General features: G+C 33.4%; 1 long non-coding RNA gene across 1 annotated transcript in view; it reads left to right on the top strand.

The window, feature by feature from the left end:
* The first annotated feature begins 1,732 nt into the window (after window positions 1-1,732).
* LOC122814867 overlaps window positions 1,733-6,000 on the top strand; it is a 325,366-nt gene continuing 321,098 nt past the window's right edge. The window contains exon 1 of the long non-coding RNA XR_006366917.1: window positions 1,733-1,792. This is a non-coding gene — a long non-coding RNA (uncharacterized LOC122814867). The remainder of the gene's footprint in view (window positions 1,793-6,000) is intronic.

The following is a 6,000-nucleotide window of genomic DNA, read 5'->3' as shown; positions in this document are numbered from 1 at the left end:
AATCTAGTTGATAATAATCTAAATTTTAACTTTACAAACTCTGAAATTTTTATTCCAAACAATTCCTGTCAAATTATTTAAGACTAAACTTGAAGGAAAATGAACGGCTCCAAGTCTTCACGATCTGATGCTGCACTGATGAAAGAACTACAGCTGGTGTATTCCACTCTACAGTCACTATCACTGAAGATAGATGGCTTCCAACAAAAGCTGGAGAATTTAAGTGCCAATAGTTCTAAATAAACTGAAGGTTTAGAGACCTTTTTCAACAACATCAAAATAAAATAACGGAAATGGAGACAACCATAACTGACATAGATGGAAGATTAAAGGAGGATGAACTGCACACAGACTTTCTTCTCAAACAAAACACATGGCTAATGAATAAAATTGATGACCCTGAAAATCAGGAGAGAAGATGCAATATTCGAATTTTTGGAGTACAAGAAACAACAGAAGGTGAGAACATGATTTTATTTTTGAATACTTGGATTTCCAAAATTATACACTTGCAAGAAGGGCTCTCATTTGGTATAGAAAGAGTTCATAGGGCAATTTGTAAGCCCGTGCCCACATCCTTCACAGCAACACTGAGATCTAGTATTATAAAATTCCTCTCTTATCTTGATGAGGAACTAGTGTTAAAAACAACTTGGAGGAAATCCCCATTAAAATGTAACCAACACCCCATCAGATTTGACAATGACCACTCTGTGAGAATTCTGGAAATGAGGAAGATATGCTGGCCACTGATTAAACATCTGAAACAAAACAACATCAGAGCCCAAATATTGCATCCAGCAAAAATCAAAATGCACCTTTATTCTGGTACAAGAATCTTTAATAACCTGGATGAAGCTATCTCCTTTATAACACACAGTAACCTAATGACCATCCCAGAAGATATGGACTTTTCCCTGTCTTCTTTAAAGAGAACATCTGAGAAAAATGCATAGAATGATGTCAAAAAGAAGAAAAAAACTGAGACTTCAGTTGCCACGACAAATTCATCTCTCAAAGAATCAACTGGTAAATAAATAATCAAATCTTGTTCTTTCTTTTTTTTTTGTTAGTGATTAATGTCTCAATTCATACTTACTGCACCATTATGGTAATAAATGCTGTTTAAATATCATTTAACACACAGGCCAAATAGTTAACTAACAGCAATAATATTAAGGAATTGCTTAAAAAAGCTTAATCTCATTGCATACTGAGATAATTTGTAGCCAAAAACAAAACAGAGTTGATTTCCAGGTAAGGCACTGTTAGTAAATCTAATATGTGCATCTGCTTCTTTAAGTGAGTTGGGGGAGGGCTCCATGCTGCATACATGTATAAATCATTATTAAAATATTAATGCAGCTTGTTTAACCAACTACATAATATAAAGCGACACAATAACTTAATTACATTAGATAATCTGTGTTTTTTTCATTTATTTAACCCTAAATACTCAGTTTAATGTCTTATTAATGTTAGAGTATCTGTCACACTAAAATCCACTAGTAAATGTAGTGCCATTTTATAGCTTTATTTTTTCCCTTTTTTACCTCACTAAGACATTTTTTACTCAAAGAATGTTGTTTAAATTTGGGGTGAAGCTTTTATTTATCTTGAGATGACCCCTGAGCTCTTTTTAAACTGCCTTGTTTTCCCTAAGGCTTCTGGAAGCTGTTGGTCGTTTTGTTATGTTGCACTCTACAGGAAATGTAGGGAACAGTATTGGAGATGCACCCTTAGCTTCAAACTTCTGGCATAAAGCTAAAAACACTCAGACTGCTGCATTTAAGTAAGTTAGATTCTTTTATTTATATAAAAAGTTACTATTTTCAAGCTGATGTTTAGAAATTGGAAAATAACAGTTTAATATGATAATTAATTTAAATTAAAGCTGACAGAAACAATATAAGCCTGAATCAGTCCAGACTTAGAAATAAAAATATAAACACACAATTTAAAGTCTGTAGTAGTGTTTCCTGATTATGTAATACTTGAAGAGAACAAACTGTACAAGCATTTGAGAACATTTTATTATAACTGTACCCTCAAGCTTCAGTGCCAAGGAAGTTCTATTAGACTGAAGACAAGTACAGAGTATTTGTACAGCAGAACCTGGTTATCAGCTTTTGCATATTGCTGCATAAGACTAGAGGGTCTATATGGGTGTCATCTAATAACATTTTTGACTAGAAGGTGTTATAGCTCTGCTAATTGTAGACATTAAGGCAAAACATGTGTGAGATGGTCCTGGATGCCACTGTCAAACAGTACCTCTCAGAATCTTTTGTTGACAGCTCTTGGGTGAATAAGCACGCAGTTAAATGTGATTATGATAATTAAGATAGCTGCACTAAGACATTGGCCTCAGGGCCAGTCCAGTCAGAATATTTTGGCTATACAGAAGTTTTTATAACTGTATGAATCTTGAGCAAGAAAAACTTCTAAGAATCATCTGTCTTTTATGAGCTGAATAAAAGGTGTAAACAACTAGATGTAATATAGATTATAATACGTGAGGTGATCTCTGGTGGTAAACTTCAAAACTGTAAGCATTGTTACATCAATACAACCTAGTTAATGATAAGGTTCCTTTTCTTAATGAACATATAACTTGCATTACAAAGTTTGTGAAATTTCTCTATTACATGTAAAATATCTAAAGTAGCTACACTCCAACTGCGATTGTTTAGAAAACAAAAGCAGGTTAAGAAGATGTTGCAGAAATAAAAGAACTAATAAATACATGCAAGATGAATGGTTAGAATATAACACGTAATAAACTATCTGCATCTAAACAGAAGATAAAATAGAGCGTGATGTAAAGAAGTTTGTTTTAATAACACAGGAAATGTAATAATCATCACTTTTACATCACAATGCTTAGTAGCTATATGATGCTGTGTTATTGCCATTATAAGAATAGCCTACATGAAGTTTTATTGTTGCAGTGTTGGTGAGCAGTCAGCATTAAGCACATTTAAATGTAGTCACCTCACTTTCCCTTTATTGATTTGGTCATACACTACTTCTTGTTACAAATAATATAGATAACAATGAATTCAAACTTTTAATCCTATAAAAATAAATGCAGTCCAACATTATCTATTCATCTTAACAAAATGTACTTTAATATATTTCACTGCGGTAACTGTGAAGCCCCTTAATGTTAACTTAAGAAAACTCTTTGGGAGCTTTTACTTTTATATCCAGCTTTTACTAGATTAGATCAATATAGATGAGCAAAAGATTAGAGTGTTGATGAATAACTATGCTCAAGCAATCATTTATGCATTTTTTTATATACGTATTACACTGTCCCAAAGATTTTTACACAAGTTGTTGGTTAATTAACATGTTTTTAAATACAAAATGAGAGACTTTCAGTTGGACTAAGGTGTACTCTAACTAGATATAAATGTCTGAGCCCAGCTATAGGCTCCATTGATGTTCATTACTGCTGTTCACAATACTTTCTAATATTGTAATTAAACTATTAATTTTTATTGACTCTAGCTATTAACTAAAGATTTTGAACTTGTTTTAAACTCATTTAATCTCATATAGTAATTCATGTCAAAGATAGGAACCTCAACGTCCAGTATTACATATATAACTTAAGATACTAATATATGTGCATTTCTCCTTTTTCCTCACTACATTTTAATAACTTATTTTAATTCCATGTATGTGTTGGGAATTAGATTATTTGCTTCTCTATGTTTTAATATGATTATTTTCTTGTTGTTTTCTCCATTTAGGCCTGAATATAATATACTTCACATCATATTCACAGTCATGATTCTTGCACACATGTCACTTAAACAAATCAAAGTTTGGAAGTCTCAACTTTTCATTGAATCCTTTGAGATAATAAAATCAGTTATTACTGACCATTGGAGAAAATACTCCTAAAACTCACCAAGTCTTTGTCTTTAGCTTCACTTAATATAAATGGCTTCAATAATTCAAATAAGAGGTCAAATCTTTTGTGACACCGTAACTTAAACAAACCACAAATAGCATTCTTATAGGAAACATATTTTAAAAATACAGAAAACTATGTTTGGAAACCAAACACGTATACAATTTATCTTGTGCTTCATTCAAGTCTAAAAGGAGAGGAATGATGATCCTATGGAAGAATAATATTATCTGCTCTCATATATTATATAAACATGAATACCCTGAGGGACTACTAGCTATCACTATCCTAAAATTCAATCATAGAATTTGGATGCTTGCTAACCTTTACTGGTTCCCAGGACTGGGTGCTTCAACTGCTAAACAGCATCTCAATCTCATTGATAGTATATCAAAAGGCAATCTGATTCTAGGGGGTGATTTTAACTGCTTATTAGATAATTCTGATACAAAAAGTAGTCATCCACTTAGACTAACATTCACTGCTAAAATTCTTAAGAAATGGATAAATTCTGATAATCTTTATGATGCATATAACTCTAAAAATAACAATTAAAGTATAATTTTATATAAAAATATTTATTTATTTATTTATTTATTTATTTTATTTATTTTACATTTGTTAACCGGGCTAGTCTAGCTGGATATATGTCCATTTTCAGTAGAGGCCCGGGGAGAAAAGCTCCACACATAAATCAATTTCAAAGAGACATATTAATAAAAAGTTAAGTACAATAAGAATATACATTTAGTAATAAGAACAACAAAATACCTAAGGCACACCAAAAAAATATACTAGTTCAGTAGAAGCATCACAATTAAACAGCTAAAGATTAGCAAAATTGTTTTCGATAATCTGTTGGAGAGAAAGAAGTAAAACAGGGATTAATGAAGAATTACAAGGGAGGAGAAGAGTGAGAAGCAATGGTCAGTAAGGAAAAGAAGTAAGAAGATGGAAAAGAGGACAGGGGAGAGAAAAAGGAGGAGTGGGTCAGAGCATAAGAGGAGAGCAACAGGGTGATAAGAAGAAAGTATATGTATAGCTAATAAGTACAGTGTATAGTTATAGTAGAGTAGGGGGAATGAAGAAGGTTAGTCAGGAGTCCTACAGGAACAAAGCCAGTGATTTTGGAAGTACAGTTTGACTTTTTGTTTGAAGAGTGGTAAGGAGGGGATCAAAGTGATATCAGTGGGTAGCTGATTCCATGTTCTACCTACAGTATTGGTGAACAGAGAGTCACCAGCTAAGTTATGGGATTTTACAGATTTGGTCATGAGTTTAGAAGAAGATCGAAGGGAGGTAAGATTATTATAAGGGATTAAAAGTTGAGAAAGTATAGGGGTGTTATCAGGTTGGTAAAGTATCTTGTGGGCAATGGTAAGTTGTGAGATCATAAGGCAGTTTTGTAGCTCAAGCCAGCCTAGGAGTTTTAGGTTATGACAGTGATGTGTTCTAAAAGGGTTACTGGTGGCAAAGCGGGCAATGCTATTGTAACAGGTTGCTAGTTTATTTAGGTTAGCCTTCTTAAGGTTAGTGAAAATAGGTGAAACGTAAAAGAGAGTAGATATCAGATGGGAGTGGGCGATAGTAGCTCTGGTAGAAGGTGTAAGAAATGGTTTAATATGGTATAACGATCCTATTTTTTTGTTAACTGTTTTGATGATGTTATTGATGTGTTGATCAAAAGTGAGATTGTTGTCGATGGTTATACCTAGCAGTTTAGTTGTCGTGTCAGGGGAGATGACAGTGGTATCATTAGACAAGATGTTGAAGTTTAATGGGGAGGCTCGAGTGGTAGGAGTGAAAAGGAGAAGTTTCATTTTTTTAGCATTGAGGAGGAGGTACCGTCTAGTAAACAGAGTTTCTACAGTGTTGAAAGTAGTTTGAGTTAGAGAGAGTAGCTCTGAAGAGGTAGATGCTGAACAAATAATAGTGGAGTCGTCAGCATATTGGATGCAGGTAGCTTGAGGGATTACAGTGTTGAGATCGTTTATGTAAAGGGAGAAGAGAAGTGGGCCGAGAATGGAGCCCTGTGGGACTCCAGTAGAAACAGGCAATAAGGAAGAGATATGATT

This window comes from Protopterus annectens, chromosome 11.part0 (genome assembly GCF_019279795.1).
Source record: "Protopterus annectens isolate FY-2018-M chromosome 11.part0, PAN1.0, whole genome shotgun sequence".
NCBI classification, from domain to species: domain Eukaryota; kingdom Metazoa; phylum Chordata; order Ceratodontiformes; family Protopteridae; genus Protopterus; species Protopterus annectens.
Note: the sequence above shows the minus strand (reverse complement) of the source record. Positions and strands in the feature narration are given on the sequence as shown.